Source organism: Prunus avium, chromosome 2 (genome assembly GCF_965620075.1).
Source record: "Prunus avium chromosome 2, drPruAviu1.hap1.1, whole genome shotgun sequence".
NCBI classification, from domain to species: Eukaryota; Viridiplantae; Streptophyta; class Magnoliopsida; order Rosales; family Rosaceae; genus Prunus; species Prunus avium.
This window is the reverse complement of record NC_142285.1, coordinates 4,594,264-4,618,296: the sequence shown is the minus strand read 5'-3', so window position 1 is coordinate 4,618,296 and position 24,033 is coordinate 4,594,264. Positions and strand designations below refer to the sequence as shown.

The 24,033-nt window shown below is 41.7% G+C and overlaps 2 pseudogenes across 1 annotated transcript; both read left to right on the top strand.

The window, feature by feature from the left end:
* The first annotated feature begins 728 nt into the window (after positions 1 to 728).
* LOC110750133 (U-box domain-containing protein 24-like) lies at positions 729 to 13,505 on the top strand (annotated as a pseudogene).
* Positions 13,506 to 15,134: 1,629 nt separating this feature from the next.
* Positions 15,135 to 23,353, top strand: LOC148296308 (uncharacterized; annotated as a pseudogene). Its single transcript, XR_015833696.1, has 7 exons — positions 15,135 to 15,216; positions 21,561 to 21,696; positions 21,797 to 21,880; positions 22,079 to 22,185; positions 22,312 to 22,362; positions 23,108 to 23,252; positions 23,315 to 23,353. The product of XR_015833696.1 is annotated as an uncharacterized LOC148296308 (transcript).
* Positions 23,354 to 24,033: the final 680 nt, after the last annotated feature.

Sequence of the window (24,033 nt, the reverse complement as noted above, 5' to 3'; positions counted from 1 at the left end):
CATGTGGTTGCATAGGCCTTACTCGTGTTAAGCCCACACTTCCCTCCTGATTCCGTACAATTGTTGCATTGAACGTGATCGATCTGCAATCCCAATTCAAAGCCCCCATCTACAGATTCCTGGATAGTCGTTGTATTGGCCTCTACAGCCTGAATATGATCACCCCTTTTTTTGGGTCAAGGGGTGATCATATTCACGAGTGACCTATTGTGAATGCTATGCAAGCAATTTAAAATTCTTCAAAACTTTTAAAAATAAGTACACAAATCACAATATCACAGAAAATGCAGTGAGTTTTCCTAAAGCACACACCTTCTAGAAACTTGGACAATCAAACCAATTTGTCCAAACTCAAAAGTTAACTCTAAAGTCCCCCCCTCTCCAGAATGTTCTTTTTAGTTTTGCCAACAAGATATTTGGAACCAACGCAGCCACACATGCGGCAGTTGACCCAGGAAGCCCAAATTCTGTTCAAAGCCACTTAAAATATAAAGCTCCGGTAGTTTGAAAACATAAAAAAAAAGTAAACAAAACTAAGAAAGCAAGCAAATGGGAAAGAAAGATAGAGAGAAAAGAACAAACAAGAGGCTGAGAATTTATTGCTAGTGTTTGACTGGTTCTCCTGACTTTCATTTTTGTTTCAATGGACGACGAAGAACAAGAACAACAGGAAGATATTATAATTATTACAATAATCAATAGCAAACCGAGTCAGAGTAGTATGACAAAGACCCTTTTGATACCTCTTCACAAAATTCCAAACTGCAGACTTCCAACCCTTCTTTCACTCGCCAATTTTCTCTTCAAGACGGCCAAAGAAGATAGAAGAAACAGCAGTTTTGGTTTTGTTTTAAATTATTTTTTTGCTTTGGCTTTTTGATCATCACGTTTTCAGAACCCACAAGTGGATCGATAACTTTGATTTTTGCCCGACAGGTTACCAATAATTTCTTATTGTTTTCCTTGTACTTTCTCCTTTGTTCTCTTATATATATATATAGTGTGGAAGCAAAATATCTCACTCTAGGTCAAATAATTAGGCCAACCAATTTGGGAATTATTTGACCTAATTAGGAGTTACCTAGCCTAATTGGGGATTATCTGAATTAATTAGGAGGTTATTTGATTTAAATTAGATATCTTTGATTTTTGTCTTAATTAGGGATTTGATTAAATCCCTAACCCCTAAATACACCAACCCCACCAACCCCACCAACCTCGCCAAATTAAAGCCTCTGAGACCCTCTATAAATATTGGCTACACACGAGGATTGAGGTACGTCTGAATTCCTACTGAAACTCCGCATAAATTATTTCTCATAAACCCTTCTCCCTTCCTGTTCTTTCTCTCTCACACACAAGGCTCTGGCCACCATACACGACTCTGGCCACCCAATTTTCCTTGAAACACCCAACCTAACTTAGGCATCGGAGGGCCTTTAGCCAACACCCCCCGGGTGTGGTCCTTTTACTCCGATTTGTTTTGCAGGGAGAAAGGGAAGCGGAGAAGACGAAGGAATCTTGGGTGAATATTCTTGTGGGGAAAATTGCTCCCACATATAGATACATCTCTCTCTCTGATATATATCTTTCTTAATCTGCTCTGTTTCTTTACAGAGAGGGCAATGACAACTATGGAGAAGAGAAGATTTTCAGAGCTTTTGATAGAGATAAAAGAATTGGTCACTGAGGTCAGTTCTTTGGCTCAATACTCAGAAACCCAAAGAGAAATTCTGACTGAATTTGAAATATTGGTTGAGAAATTAGTTCCAATTCTTGATGGTTTAATGGACAACATCATTAAGCTTAAGGACCACCCACCAGTGAGAAAGGCTGTGGAGTCTCTTGGGTCAGAGCTTAAGCGAGCCAAGGCTTTACTCAAAACCCAAGGGACAAAATCATTTATCAAACAAGTGGAGGATGTGGTTCACGATCTTGGGAGGTCATTGGGTCTAGTGCCCTTGGCCAGTCTAGAAGTGTCCACAGATTTGAAGGACAAGATTGGAGTGTTACATAAAAGATTTGATGAACACCAGGTTTGATATGAGCTCATTTGCAAGTACTATTTATGATTCTGGGGTTGTTAGTGAGATTGAAGTGGAAGAGGAAATCCAAGAGGAGAAAAGGGTTTGTTTTGGTATGGATGAAGTTTCTTAGCAAATAAAGTGTGGTGATGATGAACAGCTCAAATTCGCTCTTTTGGAATTGAATGAGTTGATTGGGGACAAAAAGGTTAGCAGTGAATGGATTAGTGATGAAGGTGTTATTCCGATTCTGTTTAATCGGTTAAGTTCAAGTAAATCAGAAAACCGGCTATGTATAGTTCAATTATTGAGAAGGTGACAGGACCCGCCCCAAATTTCTCGGAAGCCCGAGACGAGTCCTGTGGAATTCCCGACATCACCCCGATGTCAGGCACACTCATTGAAACTATATCCTCCTTTCCCAAAAAGGAAAAGGGCACGAGACTTTCCACCGAAATTTCGGCAGAGTCTCCCCTGTAAATTGAACATTCCCCAAATTTCAACCTACACAAAATTCACATTTTAATATCCCAACAGGCAGCACACACAATATAATCTCATGCAATTCACATAATCGGCCTCCAGCCTTCACTCAATCTGAAACAAAACAGCCAATAAAACCTTTAAGTGAAATAATGCCTTAAGCAAGGCAATTTACAAACTCAAATATAATTATTAAGGCCACAAGCAATTTTCCTCATCTAACTTCCCAAAAATCCAACATACGAGGTTTAATCCTCCTAACACAATCGCATCTCAATTACAAAGTTAGCCCGCGGCTGCACGTAGGCACTACCCTAGGCTGCCTACGTATCCTTACTAAGGGATCAAGCCACACATAGTTCTTTCTCAATGGTCACAACTCCGATAATAGACAAGTATTTACAATAGAACCAACTATACATTTCAGATCTATCACAATTCCAAATCCGACAAAAACACATTGAAACATTTTCAATTTCTTCCCAAGGCATCGTATTAGGAAGACATCACAGGCCTGGTCTAACTCCGAAGGGCCTGGACTAACTCCGAAGGGCTTGGGCAAAACAAACTCCAAAGGGCTTGGACTAACTCCGAAGGACCTGGGCAAAACAAACTCTCAAGCATAAAACCCATAACTGGGGAGGTACCTAAGGTAGTGCTAATAGCACTCAACTAACATTCCAAGTACCCCACACATAATCAACAAAGATAGTACTTTCTCAAATATTATATATAAACTCAAGACACTCCAATATGTCAAACCCACATAATCAACATAAATCAAAAGACGGTCAAGACTCATCCAAACGGGTCGTTCTAGTACCTTTCGAAGAGTAAACTACCTCGGAAGATTTATGGTCAACCGAGGGTCAAACCTTTCAAATTTGGTCAACCGGGCCCGTGGGCCCCACGACCTCCGTTTTACTATCCGAACGTCCCTATGGGTTGCACAAGGTTTAATAAACATATCCTTCAAGTTTGGTCCGAATCGGACGGTCGGATCACTCACGATCACACGATCGGACTGTTATCGTAAAAATACAAACTTTAACTTATTGAATCGGAACATCCGGGGCTTCGATTCACGATCCTTGAAATCCTACACGATCCTAGGAATGCCTAGATCAACATATATTAAAATGGAAGCGATCCAACGGTTCTAACATATCGAACCCGGAAATCACACAATATGTAAAATCCGCTCGGGGTTCAAACGTTTTCCGAATTGAGATCCGTAAAATCCTACACGCTCGTGACAACCAGGGGATCACATTGGGACAAAATTCCCTTCTGATACAGTGCCCACGAGACGCTATACGCGCTGGCAGCGCGTGGGTATCCAAAGCGATATCGCTTCGCCGGAAAAACTCTGAATCACGGCTCAAGACTCCTACCCTAGGTAATACCCCTAATTTGGAGCCACTTTTGTTCTTGGACATACCCCAAAAAGTGGCCGGAAGTGGCCGAAATCGAAAGCCGAAACCGGCAGATTTTCTATCGCTTAATTAACTACCAAAACGCAGAAATTTCTCAAACCTAACCCAACCAGCAGCTAAATCACGTCGAGAGGTTAGAAAAACATACCAGGATTTCAAGATTTGGTGCCCGGAATCACCCAAACGAGCTCCGTGAAGTTTATGAAAATTCCGGCCGTTTTTCTGCAATTTCCGGCGAATTCCAGCGGCGGTGGCGGCTGAGCCTGGCTGGGGTCGGAAGAGGAAGACCAGCCGGTCATTTTGGGACCAGTCCCAGCTCCGGTGGTGGACCATGGCGGCGGCGGCGGCTTCTGCGCAAGGGGGGGGGGGGGGGGGTCGCGACAGGGAGAGAGAGAGGGTTTTCTGTTTTTATTAAAAATAAACTTCGAAATAATTACGATTGTGCCATTGAAAGTTTTTAGATCGTATCTCTCTCGTTACAACTCCGATTCAAGCCTACCGCATGTCTACGGACTCGTCTCAGTACAACCTACGTAAAGGTACCAACCACTGCACCGAAATCCTCCCAAATAAAAATGACCAAATTACCCCTACTCCGAGGGCAAAATTGGAAATTCATAATTCTTGAAATTAATTAATTCACTATTCCTTTTATTTTGGGTCGGGATGTTACAGAAGGCTTGCTTCAGATAATGCTGATAACAAGGTAATTTGTTCTTCTTCTTCATATCAATCTTGAATTTAGAATTTGGGATTTTCATGGTAATTGGTTATCTCACATTGTAAAGTAGTGTGCAGGAGAAGATGGTAGATGTTGGGTTTTTGTCCGCGGTTGTGAAATCTTTGGTACGGGACGAAGTAGAAAGAAAAGAAGCTGTGGGGCTGTTGCTGGATCTCTCAGATCTTCAGTCAGTCAGGCGGCGGCTTGGGCGGATTCAAGGGTGTATAGTTATGTTGGTTGCCTTGCTGAATGGGGATGACCTTGTTGCTTCACATCATGCAAGGAAGTTGTTGAATGCATTGTCTAGCAACACTCAAAATGCGCTTCATATGGCGGAGGCTGGTTACTTTAAGCCACTAGTGCAGTACCTGAACGAAGGTGATCAAAAAGCTTCCTCTCACTTTTGCAGCTCTTTTCGCTTTGATGATTATGTGGTTTTCATGATTGTGATATTAACTTAACGTTGGATCATGAGCTTTCTAGAATTATTTAATTGCATGAATTCATCTGACCGCAGTTAATTATCAATATAAAACTTACAAAACTTCCATATAGATGGAAATGACTGATATGTTATCTATGGTTCATATAGCAAAATGATGATCCCTAATTCACATTTAACTTGAATTTGACCTTAAGTTTGTGGTCTTAACATTTAAAGCTGAACTGAAAAATTCAATAGGATACACTTTCCTTAGATTCTGTAGATATCATACTGCTGAGCCATTTAGCACATCAGTGTCTGCATATAGACCAACTTTATTTTGTCAATGATACATAGAACATGATATTTTAACCTCCCTTTTCGTTTTGGTAACGTTTCAACCTCCCTCGGTCCTGCAAATTCTAGGGCACTTAATAAACTATGCGTTCTATGCGTTTGCAGGTTCTTACATGAGTAAGATTCTGATGGCAACAGCACTCTCGAGGATGGAGCTCACAGATCAAAGTAGAGCTTCCCTTGGAGAAGATGGTGCAATCGAACCCCTTGTCAGAATGTTTAGCATAGGGAAGCTCGAAGCCAAGTTATCTGCTTTAAGTGCCTTGCAAAATCTATCAAACCGACAGAAAATGTCCACCGGTTGATCAGTTCGGGCATTGTAGCATCTCTGCTTCAGCTCCTCTTCTCTGTGACATCAGTGCTTATGAATCTTCGCGAGCCTGCATCAGCGATTCTTGCAAAGATTGCCGAATCCGAATCTATTCTTGTTAACCCAGATGTGCTCAGCAGATGCTCTCACTTTTAAATCTCACAAGTCCAGTTATTCAAAATCACCTATTACAAGCACTTAATAGTATTGCCTCCCATTCCAGAGCAGGCAAAGTTAGAAGAAAGATGAAAGAACATGGTGCAATTCAGCTTCTCCTGCCGTTCCTGATGGAAACTAACATTAAAATCAGGAGCAGTGCCTTGAATCTGCTTTACACTCTCTCTAAAGATTTGGCTGAAGAGTTGACAGACCAACTAGGAGAAACCTATATCAAAACAATCATCAATATTATCTCATCATCAACATTCGACAGCGAGAAAGCTGCTGCAGTTGGCATACTTAGTCATCTTCCCAATTGTGACAAAAAACTCACAGATACGTTAAAGAAAGCAAATTTGATGCCCATTATGGTATCCATTTTGACTTCAAGATTTGAAGTTTCAAAAGAGACGACATGCTGGTTAGAAGAAAGCGTTACAGGCCTATTGATTCGGTTCACGAATCCTTCTGATAAGAAATTACAGCTTTATTCAGCAGAACAAGGGGTAATTCCTTTGCTTGTTAAGTTACTCTCGAGTGGATCATCGGTTACTAAATGCAGGGCTGCTACGTCGCTAGCTCAATTATCGCAGAATTCGTCATCTCTAAGTAAGTCAAGGAAATCAAGGTGGTCATGTGTTCCTCCTTCTGCAGATGGTTTTTGCGAGGTTCATAATAGCTACTGCTTTGTGAAAAGCACATTTTGTTTGGTCAAGGCAGGTGCTGTGTCTCCAATAATCCAAATAGTGGAAGGTGAGGAGAGGGAAGCAGATGAAGCTGCGCTGAGCGCCCTCGCGACACTCTTGCGCGATGAAATGTGGGAAAATGGAAGCATTTGCATAGCCAAAATGTCAGGAATTCCAGCTGTGGAAGCAAAATATCTCACTCTAGGTCAAATAATTAGGCCAACCAATTTGGGAATTATTTGACCTAATTGGGAGTTACCTAGCCTAATTGGGGATTATCTGAATTAATTAGGAGAGGTTATCTGATTTAAATTAGATGTCTTTGATTTTTGTCTTAATTAGGGATTTGATTAAATCCCTAACCCCTAAATACACCAACCCCACCAACCTCGCCAAATTAAAGCCTCTGAGACTCTCTATAAATATTGGCTACACACAAGGATTGAGGTACGTCTGAATTCCTATTGAAACTCCGCATAAATTATTTCTCATAAACCCTTCTCCCTTCTTGTTCTTTCTCTCTCTCACACAAGGCTCCGGCCACCACACACGGCTCCGGTCACCCGGTTTTTCTTGAAACACCCAACCTAACTTAGGAATCGGAGAGCCTTTGGCCAACACCCCCCGGGTGTGGTCCTTTTACTCCAATTTGTCAGGGAGAAAGGGAAGCGGAGAAGACAAAGGAATCTTGGGCAAATATTCCTGTGGGGAAAATTGCTCCCACAAATTGGTGATTTCATTGAGAGTGCGAAATAATACTCAAAGCGTGCTCCAAATTCATTTTCCACACTTTTTTTTTCAATTAACCATGGTCGATATAACTGCCGGAATTGCAGAATAGCCACCGTAGACAGCTGCTTGAATTCCAGAACAGCCGCCGCATGGTCCTGTGACCTCCACAGCCTTGCAGCCACAAGCGCCAGCGGCCGGAGCTGCTCTGCCGAGCCATCCTGCCGTCAGAACACAACAGCAGCCATACCACTCAGCTGTCGGATTTGCTGCACAGCCCCATGACTACTTTGACCCCTCCCCAGTCTTGGAGCAGATCCATCCTTTCCCTCCTCTGCCACTGCACTTGACATATGCACCTGTGTACGCGTCTAACGGAGCCCTAGCCCATGTGCCATTGGGTCCGATGCACTCCTCCAGTCAGGCGGACCTTAACTCACGGGTTGATCAGCTCACACAAAGAGTCAACGATCAAAACAACCCGATTAGCCAGCTACTCAGGCAGATCAACTTGAACCAAGGCCCAAACCTTGGACTCCGTAATGAGGAGAGGAGGACGCATGAGCATGCCAGCGAGCAGTTCGAGAGATCCCAGGCTGGACAGACAGGGATAAACGGGCAGGGAAGAGAGCGAGATTGTGCTGACGAGACGTGGACATCTGCACGTCGTACCCTGAGCCGGTCGACGATCCGTTCGAGGTTAGGTCCAAGGACCAATGTACGCGAGAGGCTAGGCCCACGGTCCAATGTCCACGCCCGCTTGGGCCCACAAGGAAGTATTCAATCTAGGATGGGTTCGCAAGGAGCTCGAGTTCATGAACAACCGTGTGACGAGCGCAATGATCGATACTCACCAGCCCGCTCAAGGACCAACACACGGCGACAAGCCACAGAGGAATCCTCACAAGCTCAATCTCCTAATCTGCCCCACGGGCAGAGCAACCAAGGGGATCAACCCTTGGCGGTAGAGGAGGAAGTTAACCAGCGGCGCTCGAGGCACCGAAGACGTCGACCCGAGCCACTAGCCCTATGAGCAGAGGATGTCGAGAAGTTAGTGAATGACCGACTCCAAGGTCTCCAACTTAAAGGAAGCACGGAGGAGGTCCTGCGAAAGGAAATTGATCGAGTCGACTGCTCGCCCTTTACCGAGGAAGTGGAACGAACTCCACCGCCAAAGCGGTTCACAATGCCATCCATCACTCCGTTCAAGGGAGACTCAGACCCTGAAAGCCATTTGAGGCACTTCAAGAGCGCCATGATCCTGTACAAGGCAGACGACGCCCTGATGTGCAAAGTGTTCGCGATGACTGATAAGATTTTTAGAACCTGCGCAAAGAGGGTTAAAATCACTGAAAATACTTGCAAGAATACAAGGTAATTGTAGTATAAATGCTCATGCAAGGTCGTTGTCCCCAAAGATTGTTTGACTAATTTGTAATTAAACTAACTCTTAGTTAATGATTAAAATAGATTTTATCAAAGATCTGAAATTTATGAATTTGAAAAGATTAAATTAACAATAAAAGAAATTGAAATGTTGGGAAGTTGAAGAAAAACAAGTTTTAAAAACCAATTAATAAAAGCACTAGGGTTTAGCCGTCCCCGTCACAATCCTATGCAATTCTATCAATTACTTATGATCTGCACATGCCACTTTGAAGGTTAGGTTTTCCTAATTTATATTCTACTTGGAACCTCCAACATAGAACGTATATCTAACATGCAACCCGTCTGAACGTTCTGATCAAATATGAACATGAAAGACTCATTAAGTTTTGTGAAAACCCTTTGAAAAACCATGCAATCCTTAAGACGTGATGTTCATCTTAAGTGAAATTACAATTATTAATCACAAGAAGCCAACGTCAATTTCAGGGAACCTTCCGACCAAAATTGCATCAAATTACTTTTCTAAAGATCCTAATGGTGATCAGGCATCAAGACAATTTAGACAGTTTAAAACAGTGATTAACAATTCAAAGTATGCATGCAATCAATCATAAGCAATTAAATAAAAATCACATATTCATGCTAAGGCTCAAGGCTTCACCCTAGCAAAAGAGAGTTAGTTACGCATAATCATAACTAAAACCCAAGGAAATATAATCATAATGAATAAGAATGAAAACACCTTAAAAGTTGTGAAAACTCCAAAACCCTAGCACGTTCCAAAGCTGAAAGGAGAAGTCCTAAAATTGTTGTGAAAAATAACTTAAATACCTCCTAAAACCCAGCTGCCCAATCCCCACAAGGAAACTAGGTTAAAATAAAATAATACAAGGATATAAAATCCAAATTGGATTAGGAGAATCTGTCCACAATTTGCCCAGCCACGTTTTGGCCTCAAATCTCCTCCAAAACTGGCCCAAGATAGCTTGTTTTAAAGATAAAAACGTTCTGAACACTTCTCCAGAAGGCCACGAACCCATCTGAGATCATCTTGGGCTCCAAAAACGCAATAAAGGCCCAAAACGTCACTATTCCAGCACCACGCATTGCTCATTTATTTTATTGCCAGAAAATAACCGCTTGGTAGAAAAGTTTGAAATTTTGATACGATCAAGCTAAGTGACTCACGAACGTCCTCCAACTGGAATTACTCCAAAATTCGTCCATTTGTTTATGTTTTGCTCTATAGGAAGTTGAAAGTCCTATATTGGAAATATAATTCAAAGTATCAAAATTCTTCCAAAATATCAACCAAAATATATTAAGAATGGGATTAAATATATGATATAAAATATGCCCATCAATGACTTTACGAGGAGCAGCTCAAGACTGGTTCCACACTCTACCGTCCGCGTCAATAGGCAACTTCAAAGAGTTCGCCCTCATCTTCACAAAGGAGTACACCTCCTACAAGACAGTTCGAAAGCATGCAGACCACTTGTTCAACCTGCGCAAGAAGCAAAACGAGTCTCTTCGAGACTACCTCAGACGGTTTAAGGCTGAGAATGCGAACATCATAGGATGCAATGACCAAGTTGCATCCTCAGCTTTCAAGAAGGGCTTGCCAACTGAACATGAGATGTACCATGAGCTGGCCATAACTCCAAGCCAAACCTTGGCAGAGGTCTTCGCGACAGCAGAGCGCTACGTGTTGCTTCGATTCAGCTGCACCAAAATGGTTTCAACTGCATCCTCAACTTGTGATACTCGCAAGTGCACGAGCCGTTTGGTAGTATAGCATATGTAAGTGCGAGGTCGATCCCACGAGGATTGGTGATTGAATGATCCAATTTGTTTCCCCTACACAAAATAGAAATGAAAAAAGAAAATAAATAAAACAAGAAAGAATGAAATAACTCAAGCAAATAAGTTCCCAAGTTCAATTAGATTAACGGATTGATTCTAGCTAAAGTATGATTAAGCCATGGTGTTTGGTCATAACCTTGTGTTCCTAATTCCCTAATTTGATCATTTGTTGTCTAACTTAAAACTAAGCATTAGGAACCCATTAAGCATAGAAGAACAATTTAAACAACCAAGCATGTATCTAATCCCTGTTGTCGAATGTCCATACATACTCTTCCTATTCATAGTTCAATTCGAATTAAAGCATGGTGTCTACTCTTAATTCAAACCAAGATAGCTAACATGCAAGCCTAAATGGTGATCAATCATTCAAACTAGCATATTAACTTATAAGCATAATAAATAAGAACAAAAATCATAATTGAAACTTGGAAACTAATTAAACTTGAATACTTAAGAAAGAATGTACATTACAAATAAAAGTAAAGTAGAACTTGAAAAACTTAAGGAGAATTTCAGCACAAATATTTCATTACAACAATTGAAAACTAGAAAGGAAACTAAGAGAATTTGAGGGAGAGAAGGGAAGGGAGCTCTAGAGAAGTGTTTGAGAGCTCCCCCCCTTGGGGTGTGTTTTGAAGCTTGAAGGCTTCTCTATTTATAGGGCTAAGAGGGAGGAACAACATGATGAACTCCCACACCATCCTTCATCTTTTGCTGCACCTCAAGCATCTTCACATGGGTTCAAAGGTGATCAGTTGTGGCTGCCTTTGCTGCCAACCCATGTGGTTGCCTTTTGGTTGCCAACCCATGTGGTTGCCTTTTGGTTGCTGAAAAACGAGTTTTCTGAACCAGTCTTGGTGTAGGAAGGCCAGAGGTTTCAAAACGTATCCAATGGTGCTCAAATTTGGATATGTTATACTAGACACCCATTGGAACAACTTCTATGAAGAAAGTATTCCCATCGGAGCAGTAGAAGTGTGCGTTTTGGGCCTTGCAAGTTGGCAGCCGAACAGAGACTGGAATTGACTTCATTTCATTTCTTTGCTTTACATGCATGCACATGCTTTCTCTATAATAGCTCCAGCATGTACCAACTTGCTCCTTTAGAATTTCATAGCTGGAATGCCTCCCCACTTCACTCATTATGTTGGATCCAAAGTCAGTTGCAGCATGGGTGAGGCACATGGCTTAAAGGAGGAGACAAGGCTCAAAGCTGGCAGCTGCAAATCCTCCTGAGCATGGTTCAGTGTTGGACGGGCTAAGGACTCCACATATGTTCAATTGGGCTGAATTTTGGATATGTTATACTAGACACCCAATTGAACAACTTCTATGAAGAATGTCTCCTCATCCGAGTTGTTCAGATTGCTGAAATGAGACCTGCAAGGTGACTTACGAAACTGGACTGACAAGAAGTGTGGCCCAACTTTGGTTTTGTCTTTAAGCTCTTGCTCTTTGCCAATCAGCCCTTAACATGCATGGATTGCATCAAATGTGATCTCTTGCTATCTTAACCTACAAAACACACAAATAGAGGTAAGTGACTCAAAATAAAGAGAAACTAAGCAAAATCACTAAGTAAAGAAGGCAAGCAAGTGTATGAAATTATGGACTTATCAAAACAGAAAATGGATTAAAAGCACAAGTTTAACTCAATAACATAACCAAATCATAAGCTAGAAGGGTACAAAATGATATACAATTATGAACCGATCACTACGCACTTTGGGACAATGATCGTATCGTGATGCAGCTGCAAAGGAACCTTCCCAAAAGATCATACGCATCAACACCATTCTAGCTGATTCCCAAGAGTTCGGGCTGACCACTAAGGAGCATAAGAGAAAGATCGCGCAAGCAACTTACATCTCCCAAGTCATGACTAGCGATCCAGTCGTTGAAGATACACCCATCATCGGCTTTCAAAAAAAGGACTTGATCGGGCTTGATCTACCACATAATGATGCCCTAGTCATCTGCATCCAAATTGAACAAGCTGTGATCGAGCGAGTTCATGTGGATGAGGGAAGTGCAGCCAACATCCTGCAACTATCTGTTATCCAATAGATGGGATTGGAGCCCAAGATCAACAAACTTGCTAGTTCACTCACCGGCTTCAATGGGGCCACATTGATCACTGTGGGAACGATTGACCTTGACATCCATTCACCCCCGGTGGTCTGCTCGCAAACCTTTATGGTCATCGATGAGATCTCCCCCTACAACCGAATCTTAAGCCGACTGTGGATCAACAAGATCGAAGCCATCACATCTGCTCTACACTAGAAGATCCGCTACCCCATCCCTGATGGCAGGATCGGGTAGATCAACAGTGACCAAGCCATGGCAAGGAGATGCACAGCCCAAGGGCTCAAGAAGAGCAAGCAGCTGCAGTTCACACCAGTAATGCAGGCTACTGACGTGGCAGGAAACACTCCCAGTAGACAAGCAAGCCCGAACAGCTGCATTTCTCATAAACCCTTCTCCCTTCCTGTTCTTTCTCTCTCTCACACACGGCTCCGGCCACCTGGTTTTCCTTGAAACACCCAACCTAACTTAGGCATCGGAGGGCCTTTGGCCAACACCCCCGGGTGTGGTCCTTTTACTCCGATTTGTTTTGCATGGAGAAAGGGAAGCGGAGAAGACGAAGGAATCTTGGGCGAATATTCCTATGGGGAAAATTGCTCCCACACCAGCCATCATAAAGGTTCTAGAATCAGGGAGCATCAAGGCTCAAGAGAAAGCACTGTGGATATTGGAGAAGATATTTGGAGCTGAGGAACACAGAGTAAACTATGGAGAATCTGCTCAGGTGGTGCTCATTGATCTAGGCCAGCAGGGTGACTCCAGATTGAAATCAACGACTGCGATTGCTGGCGCAACTAGAACTATTGCAAGTTCAATCTAGTTACTTTTAAGGCAAAATAATGCCATGTAAGGAATTTTGTGCATGTGATTTTTCTTGTACACAATCATCAAATACTTGTTAATTGGTATACATTTTCCTCTTCTGCACATTATATTGAACCCTGTTTCTATGAGCCATGCATACCCCAAGTTATAACATGAATGAAGTGAAAATGCATGTGTACAGTTTTTTGTTTTAAGAACCTCAATGGTAGAAGAAAATTTTAGAATATCGGTTTAAAAATTGTATTCAACAAACATGATTTTGAACATTTCTTGAAAAATATTTACAAATTTAAACCCTTTTAGTTGTGATTTGAAGTTAATTAGAGAAAAATTTCGAAACTATTGTTAAAACAAAAGGCATTTTACCCACCCACCCCACCCCACCCCCCCCCCCCCCCCCCCCAAAAAAAGAAAAAAAAGAGACTATAAAATATTAAGTACGCATTTGGTATTGCTTATTTGGGGTGATAAGTGATTTTGTTTAAAATTTCGGAAGCCCAGCTTAATAGCTACATATAACTTGTACATATGTTAGAACATGAGTAGACCACATGGTTGATATTTCCCTTTTAAAAGAAGAGTGCTGCTATTTCCACTCACCTGTCCTATTTTCCCGTCCACCTTATCTTTGAACTTTTAAAGACAAATTTAACCCTATTATAAAATGACTTGAAAGGACTTAAGAAAAAAGAAAGAGAAAAAAGGTCTACTGTCATAACTAGAGAAACAGTAGCATATGATGATGATTGAACTTGGCCTTTTAACAAATTTGAGGGTGAGACATGTGAATTGGGCGAGTACTGTTGTTTTTCCCTTATCTGTTTGGCTATGTACTCTTTGACATTTCCATGTGTGTTTGCAAGGGTGTTTTATATCTTTTTACTGCAAAGTTCAGTAGATTTCTGGCCTTAGAAAGAGTTTATTTACAATACTAGGAAGCTAAGAGCATAAATATGATTATATTAACAGAATCCATATTTACCAACAAAAAAAACAGTTTTAGTTTGAATAGTAAACATGAGAGAGAGAGAGAGAGAGAGAGATGGAAAATAAGATACAGAAAAAATGAGAGAGAGAGAGAGAGAGAGAGTGTGTGTGTGTGTGTGGGGGCGTTAGAGAGATAAAAGGAGAGAGGGAATGAGGTAATAATTAAAAGGGTATTTAGGAATATTGGTGGGTGGAAAAATAGGATTGTGTTTAAAATTTATATGGTGAGTGAGAAGATAAGATGGGTGGGAAGATAAAACAGATGTGTGGAAATAGCAGCACTCTAATTTATACAAGGAAAATACTTTCCTCCTTTCCTGTAAGTTAGAGCTCCTACATTCTTGTTAATAGCATTGTGACATGTGTGCAGAAAACTTTTCTTTTTGTGATTTTGATACATTATTTTTACAGATATATCAAATTTTGATTGATAGAATTCAAGAAGAAGGAATATCTCCTTATAAGGGAGGGAAGGAGGCAAGTATCCCTTCTACCGTACAACTATCCTATAATTTCTCCACACACAAAAACGTAATCTCTTTTGTGTAATTACATGCTTACCCTTCAAAGCGGTAAACTCCTACTCTCGTTCTCCCTCTGTTCTTCTCTCTCGTTGCTTTGTAAGGTTCCCTTCTCACAGACACAGTTACAGGCTCACACGAAGAGGCAAGAGACTATCTCACTAGGCATCATCTAATCTGCTGCTCTTGCTAAACGGCATAGTATAAGGTTATGTTGTGAATTAAAGACTAACTCACTTCCCTTTTAAGATCTTGTTGTTGATGGACTTTAGACAAAGAACTCAATGATGGATGAGTCTTACACACACACACAGAAATTAACCAAGCACAAATGACACAAGTGTTTATAGAGGTTCAGCAGATTGCCTACATCCTCTTTGGTGATCACCTTGAGAAATTTCACTAATGAAGATAGGTTAAAACTTTGGTTTACAAAGGAAAAACCCCCTTAGAACACTACCCTCACAATCTGTTTCTCTCACACCCTTGCTCAACACCTTGATACACTTAGAGAACTCTCTTGCTCTCCCCTTAGCTTTTCTGAAACTCTCACAGAAAACTACAACTTCCTGCACCAGCCACTTCCTAATTATCCAACTTGTTTTCTCCTCTTGTGTTATCTTACTTCACCCCATTTCCTACACAAGCCAATAGACAAGAGATAAGATATCAGCTTGTCCTCCACGTTCTTCCCTTTAGTCACCACTTAGACTAAATGTCAGATCAAGTAGGTAAATAGAATCCAACTCAGCCACCTCCCACTTACACCAGAAAATGGAGAGTGATATCTTTGAAATAAGATAACCAACTAGCCATGAGTGCTCTCCCAACTTATCCAGCACGTAGTCAACATTCAATTAACTCAGAAGTGACCCACAAAGCTTCTGAAATCATGTGGAAAGCGATAGCCATCGAAAACACAGTTGAAAACACGTAAGGAAACGTCACAGCACGACTAGAGCGACCGGTCGTCAGGAATGGGCGACCGGTCGCCAGAAGTTTTCCCTACAGACTTCGAATCTGCTTCTCAGCGACCGGTCGCAAATGTCTGGCGACCGGTCGCTCGTGCTTCATGCGACCGGTCGCAAAGAACTGGCGACCGGTCGCTCCTTGGTTTAGCTCCAGACCTCGAATCTGCTTCAAAACGACCAGTCGCAAATGCCCAGCGACCGGTCGCTTTTAGGCAGTTTCAAATTCTTCCTTTGAGCGCCAAAACCTTTGTATCCTTTAGGTGAGCCATTTTTTCCAACAATCTCCACCATGGCGAGCCTAATACTCTTTGTGGACATCATTGCCTTCCAGGACATCTGTAATGTCTTGAGAATCGCCCTGATAACTCTCAAGAACTCCACCTCAATCTTTAGCATGTAACAAGATTGAGCAAGCTCAAACAATGCTTGAACTTTGCTGCTGTGACTGGCTTTGTTAGGCAATCTGAAGCGTTCTCATTTGTATGAACCTTCATTATTGTGATGTCTCCATCATTCACCCAATCCCTAATCCGGTGGTATCTCACATCAATGTGTTTGGACCTCCCATGGAACACTTGATTCTTTACTAAGCAAATAGCACTTTGACTATCACTTAGAATCACCACCAAGTCTTGAGCTATCCCGAATTCCTTTGCCAATCTCTTCAGCCATACCGCTTCTTTTGAAGCTTCCGTTAACGCCATATACTCCGCTTCCGTAGTAGACAAGGCACTAACCGATTGTAACACTGCTCTCCAACTAATCGGTCCTCCACCACAAGTGAAGACATATCCTGTGGTGGATCTCCTCTTGTCTAAATCTCCTGCATAATCAGAATCTACATACCCTGACACACATGCATTTCCTTGTTGTCTTTCAAACAATATCCCAAGCCTTTTGGTGCCCTTCAAGTACCTGAGAATCCATTTTGCTGCTGTCCAATGTTGCCTTCCAGGATTCGCCATATACCTTGACACCACACTAACGGCTTGGGCTAAGTCGGGGCGTGTGCACACCATTGCATACATGAGACACCCTACCAAGCTTGCATATGGAACTTTACTCATTTCTTCCTTCTCCACATTCGTAGAAGGACATTCTTTTGCACTTAACTTAAAATGCTCCGCCAAAGGAGTAGACACCGGTTTGCAATCCATCATATTAAACCTTTCAAGTACCTTGGAAATGTACTTGCTTTGTGACAGCCACAACTTGCCTTCCTTTCTGTCTCTCCTTATCTCCATTCCTAGGATCTTTTGTGCAGCACCAAGATCCTTCATGTCAAACTCCCTTCCAAGCAATGTCTTCAAATTCTGGATTTTTGACATGTCCTTACATGCAATTAGCATGTCATCAACATAAAGAAGCAAAAGGATGAAGTTACCATCCTTGAATGCATGAGAGTAAACACAACAATCAGATTCACATCTTCTATACCCAATCTTCATCATGTAAGAATCAAAGCACTTGTTCCACTGCCTTGGAGATTGCTTCAGCCCATACAAAGACTTCTTCAACCTGCAAACCAGATTTTCCTTCCCTGCTTCAATGAACCCTTGAGGTTGGCTCATGTAGATGTCTTCCTCCAATTCACCATGAAGGAAAGCAGTCTTCACATCCATTTGCTCCACCTCCATGTCCTCTTGTGCTACTATGGAGAGTAGTAGTCGTATAGAAGTATGTTTCACCACCGGAGAGAAGATTTCATCATAATCAACTCCCTCTTTTTGCAGGAATCCTTTTGCCACCAACCGAGCTTTGAATAAGGTGGCACCCTTCTCATGCATTTCTTCTTTCTTCCTAAACACCCATTTGCAGCCAATAACCTTGCGACCTTTGGGTTTAGGAACTAACTCCCAAACTGAGTTTTGGTGTAGAGATTCCATCTCTTGCATCATAGCTTCCATCCAACTTTCCCGTTCCTTGTTCTCAACAGCTTCTTGGAACGTGGTTGGTTCTTCTTCACTAGCATTTAGGGCATAGTGAACTGCATCCGTCTCCCATCCAAACCTTTGAGGTGGTTTGATGGTTCTCTTGGGCCTGGACCGAGCTATAGATGATGGCTCCACCTGTTCTTGAGCCTCTTCTTCTTCTTGAGTGTGTTGTTGAAGCTGCCCAGCTTCTTCCTCTTCAATGTCAGACTCCACCTCCTCCTGAACGTCTTCAGTTGGCTGTTTTCGTGAAGTCTTTCTTGACACCTTCTTGAGTGGAACTTCAATGGTTGTTTCTTTCTCAACAACATCCTCCTTTGCCTCTGAATTCTTGACTTTGTTCATAGGTATGGTCTTCTCATCAAACACAACATTTCTGCTGCGTATCTTCTTGTGGTTCACTGGATCCCACAGCTTGTAGCCCTTCACACCACTCTCAAATCCAATGAAAATACATTCAAGAGACTTTGGCTTCAACTTGGATCTTTCATCACTAGGAATAAGTGCAAATGCACTGCACCCAAACACCTTAAGATTCGAATAATCAATTGACTTATTAGACCATACCTCCTCTGCACACTTGAACTCAAGATTTCTTGAAGGCGATCGGTTAACCAAATAGGCAGCGTGGTTAACCGTTTCTGCCCAAAAAGATTCGGGCAACCCTGCATGAATTCTCATACATCTCTCACGCTCCATGAGAGTTCGGTTCATCCTCTCCGCAGCTCCATTTTGTTGGGGTGTCTTCTTCACGGTAAAGTGCCTCTTAATGCCTTCACTTTTGCAAAACTCAAGGAACTTGCTGTCCTTATATTCACCACCATTGTCACTCTTTAGGATCTTGATCTTTCTTCCGGTTAGGTTCTCTACTTCCGCCTTCCACTCTTTGAATTTGGTGAAGACCTCAGATTTCTCCTTCATGAAGTAGACCCAAACCTTCCTGGAAAAATCATCCAAGAAAGTCACAAAATAGCGAGCTCCACCCTTCGATTTAACCGGTGATGGCCCCCATACATCCGTGTGAATATAATCAAGCACACCCGTGCTTTCTTCCTCTTTGTTTCGCTGCTTGAAAGCTATTTTTGATTGCTTTCCCATGGTACAAAATCTGCAGAACTCAAGCTTGCAACTTTGAACACCTTTCAACAATTTTCTGTTGTGTAGTTCCTGCATGCCCCTCTCACTCATGTGCCCTAGCCTCAAATGCCAAAGCTGAGTTTCATCTTCCGAGTCCTTGCTTGTAGATACAGCTGCTCCACCTATGATTGTTGTACCACACAACCTATATAGACAGTTAGGTTGTATCTCTCCCTTCATAATCACAAGTGAACCTTTTGAGACTATGAGTTTCCCTCCATTTGCTTTGAATGAATAACCATTCTTATCAAGAGTTCCAAGGGAAATGAGATTCTTACGCAACTTTGGAATATGCCTTACCATTCCAAGCGTCCTAACAGCCCCATCATGCATCTTTACCTTGATTGTACCGGTTCCTTTGACTCTACACATTGAGCCATCCCCCATCATCACTTCACTGCTATCTTCTTTCTCATACGTGTCAAACCACTCCTTGTTTGAGCACATATGATATGAGCATCCGGAATCCAAAATCCAATCGGAAGAGGAACACCTTGAAGAATTAGCCAATGCATTTGTTTTAACATTGCTATTAACACACAAAAGCTCACCATCACTTTCCATGACATCCTCCGCTGTGTTTGCTGCATTCTTCCCTTTGTTCTTCTTCTCCTTCCATATGGGGCAATTCTTTTTCCAATACTCCTTTGACCCACACTCGAAACAACCATCTTTCGCCTTGGATTTGGACCTTCCTCTATTGCCTTTCTTGCCTTCACGCCTCTTTGAACGACCTCTCTCTCCGGTCTTTGCAACTAGACCTTCGCCTTGAGAGTTTTCTCCCGAACGTTGAGTCATCCTATGGTGTGTCATGATGTCTTGCACCACAGGCTCAAAATCAAGAGTAACCTTTCCGAACATAAGAGTGGTTCGGAAGTGTTTATAGGACGAAGGTAAGGATGTCAACCACATGAGAGCCTTATCCTCCGGACTATAATTCACATCCATTCTCTGCAAGTCAGCAACACATCTATTAAAACTACTTAGATGTTCCATTAGATTTCCTCCCTCCTCCATCTTAAGATTCAGGAGTTCTTCCTTGAGGAAGAGTTTGTTGGACAACGATTTCCCTGCAAACATCTCTTCGAGCTTCTCCCATGTTTGCTTCGCTGTATCCTTTATCACGTTGATGAGCACCTCATCGGAGAGATAGTTTTCGATAGCTCCTCTGGCTAACTCGTCAAGAACTCCCCACTCATCATCCGTCATGCTTGCTGGCTTCTTCTCCTTGCCAACCAACACAACATGGAGCTGTTGTTGTGTAAGAGCTGACCTCATCCTTCGTTGCCAAAGAGTGAAGTTCTCCTTCCCTGTGAAAGGCTTTAACTCCACCTTCATGCTTGCTACTTGTGGTTGCTTCATATGCTGTGAACTGCTACCACTCTCAGCTTCCATGTCACTTGCCATCTTCAACACACTAGCACTCCAAGAGAAGAACTAGCACCAGCTGCCAAACACAGCTCTGATACCACTTGTTGTGAATTAAAGACTAACTCACTGCCCTTTTAAGATCTTGTTGTTGATGGACTTTAGACAAAGAACTCAATGATGGATGAGTCTTACACACACACACAGAAATTAACCAAGCACAAATGACACAAGTGTTTATAGAGGTTCAGCAAATTGCCTACATCCTCTTTGGTGATCACCTTGAGAAATTTCACTAATGAAGATAGGTTACAACTTTGGTTTACAAAGGAAAAACCCCCTTAGAACACTACCCTCACAATCTGTTTCTCTCACACCCTTGCTCAACACCTTGATACACTTAGAGAACTCTCTTGCTCTCCCCTTGGCTTTTCTGAAACTCTCACAGAAAACTACAACTTCCTGCACCAGCCACTTCCTAATTATCCAACTTGTTTTCTCCTCTTGTGTTATCTTACTTCACCCCATTTCCTACACAAGCCAATAGACAAGAGATAAGATATCAGCTTGTCCTCCACGTTCTTCCCTTTAGTCACCACTTAGACTAAATGTCAGATCAAGTAGGTAAATAGAATCCAACTCAGCCACCTCCCACTTACACCAGAAAATGGAGAGTGATATCTTTGAAATAAGATAACCAACTAGCCATGAGTGCTCTCCCAACTTATCCAGCACGTAGTCAACATTCAATTAACTCAGAAGTGACCCACAAAGCTTCTGAAATCATGTGGAAAGTGATAGCCATCGAAAACACAGTTGAAAACACGTAAGGAAACGTCACAGCACGACTGGAGCGACCGGTCGTCAGGAATGGGCGATCGGTCGCCAGAAGTTTTCCCTACAGACTTCGAATCTGCTTCTCAGCGACCGGTCGCAAATGTCTGGTGACCGGTCGCTCGTGCTTCATGCGACCGGTCGCAAAGAACTGGCGACCGGTCGCTCCTTGGTTTAGCTCCAGACCTCGAATCTGCTTCAAAACGACCGGTCGCAAATGCCCAGCGACCGGTCGCTTTTAGGAAGTTTCAAATTCTTCCTTTGAGCGCCAAAACCTTTGTATCCTTTAGGTGAGCCATTTTTTCCAACAGGTTCTGTTACAGAGAGCAAGTATGCTGCCCCCAAAAGTTAAGAGGTTAACGAGGGAGTACTTATACAGAAAGAACTTAGAAGGCAAACAACGGTTGCTCTATGAGAAGAATCGCAAGATCAGAGAAGCTCTAGAAGGTTCTCTCTTTTTTGTACTTGTTTTCTTCATTTCTAAGTTGGAGTTTTGTGTTGGGGTCAGTGAATTGCTAACAATTTTGGGACATTTTGTTTTTTGCAGAGGGAAAACCAATACCCACTGAGCTTCGGAATGAGGAAGCCGCCCTTCGTCAAGATATCGATTTGGAGGACGAAAACATTGCCGGTGTGGGTCTATGGAAATTCTTTGATATATGATAATTTATATGTGAAAGTTCATGTTTATATATCATAGTGTTGAAGTTCTTGTGTATTTGGTAATTTATCATATTCTGGACAGTAGTTTGAAGCACCAACATGTAATTTTTGTTTTTTCATTTGGGTATGCTGTTGATTCTTCACGATTTTTATTTCTGAATCCTAGTCCCAATGTCACATATTGATGATGAGTATGTAAACACACAAAGAGACCCCAAAATTTTGCTAACTACCTCCAGGGATCCGAGTGCTTCACTGATACAATTTGCAAAGGTTGGCCTAGCCTCTTTCTTTTCGCATCATATAATTTTATTCTTCTAGCTGCACTTCTTGTGTTCATTTTGGTGGGTATCATGCAAGGCTGGTTTTGATTATTGTTCAATGACACTGTTGTTGCAGGAACTGAAACTTGTTTTTCCCAATGCACAACAAAAGAATAGTGGTGGCCAGGTTGGTGGACCGTTTTGCCTATCTTTTTCTGCTTAGTTTTTTCCTCTCTTTTTGGTTGTACTTAAATCTGTAGTTGCTTCTTGATGCATTCGGACTGCATGGTTGTTTACCAGTTTTGTTTTTGGTGTTCTTACCTGGAGATCTGAGATATAAGAGATCAAATTAAATCTAGAAATATGCAGTACAGCCTTTGAATGATAAGGAAAATAGAAAATCTGAAAGAGGATAAAAGATGGAAATAATTTTTTCCCTCTCAAAGAATACTTGACTCATCAAAAGCTCTGTCATTTAAATCTAACTGCTGACACGAGAAATTAGAGGGAGCTCTACTCTGAACTTTTATATATATATATGATGTTGTTTGACCACTTCTTATGAACCAACCATGCGTTGCGAGATATTGAGTTAGTGGAAGATGTTTTCTGTGTAGTCACTATGTTAATTATTGTGCTTGATTGTTTGTGTGTTTTCTATTGTTTATCATTTTTTGTGCTACAATTTATTTCTAGTTTGACCCCTTTACTCCAGAATATGGTGTGATTTTATCTCCTTTTTGAGGTGTAACTGCTTTAGTTTTTTTTGATATTGTCGTGTTTTTCTTATTCTTGCAATGTGTTAATCGAAAGAGTTGGTACCTGTTGACAACCTTTCAAATTTAAGGACATACCTGCCTGGCTTTGAAGCTTTGCTCCTTTTCCATAGTAGAGCATACGTTTAAATTTTTTTATTCTTTCAAATCCTGCAGGTTATTTCTGAAATCATTTAAACTTGCCGTGCACACAATTTTACAGATGTTGTGTTGGTTCATGAGCATCGTGGTGTACCAGATGGCTTGATTTATAAGCCACCTTCCTTTTGGTCCAACAGCTTATTTTCAACTACTCAATGTGGTAAGTAGTGTGATAACCTTTACATTAATGTAGGGTAAGTATCTTGGTATTTTGATTGATAGAACAGCAGAAAAGAAATTCAGACAACAGCAAATTTCTAGTTATCTTCATGTTTCCCTCTTTTCGGCCGGATAGGCCGATGGAAGGAGTTTTTGGTCCTTCTTCTCTTGATATGCGTAGGCATGCCACCACCAAGCCACTTGATCGCTTGGATGGAAAGATCGTGTGAGTGTGTTTGCGCTTCTGACTTTTAATCAAACGATTGATCGGCCAAGCAAGGAACCTCCTCTTGGCCTAGGTTCTTTTTCTTCCTTGAGGTCAAGGATGATTGAGCTTTGTATGACTATTTTTAGGATTTTTGTGATAAGTGTAACGAATGTAAATGCAATAAAAGAAATGACAGAAATGTAAGTGCGATAAAATAGATTAAAGCGATAAAGACTTGAATTAAATTCGAATGTAAAGACAATTGAAATTAAATTGCAAGAAAGTAAGCTTACACTAGAAAAATGAAGAACTTGGATAATCTGAAAAGCTTGAAAGATAAAATCCGAGACTATGAATTGAAAAGTACAGGATAAAGAGATAGACTTTGTGTGTTGAGTCGGAAGTCCTTCTCTCTTCTTCTGATGACCTATTTATAGAGCTCCTTCAGCTCATGGGTTTGGCCATACAACTAATCTGTCTTGAAAATCCTCCCGATGTTAATGCCTTCCGGAGCTCTAGGCGCGAACTACCCGATGTCTTGGAAATCTTCCCAATATTAATGCTTTTCGGAGCT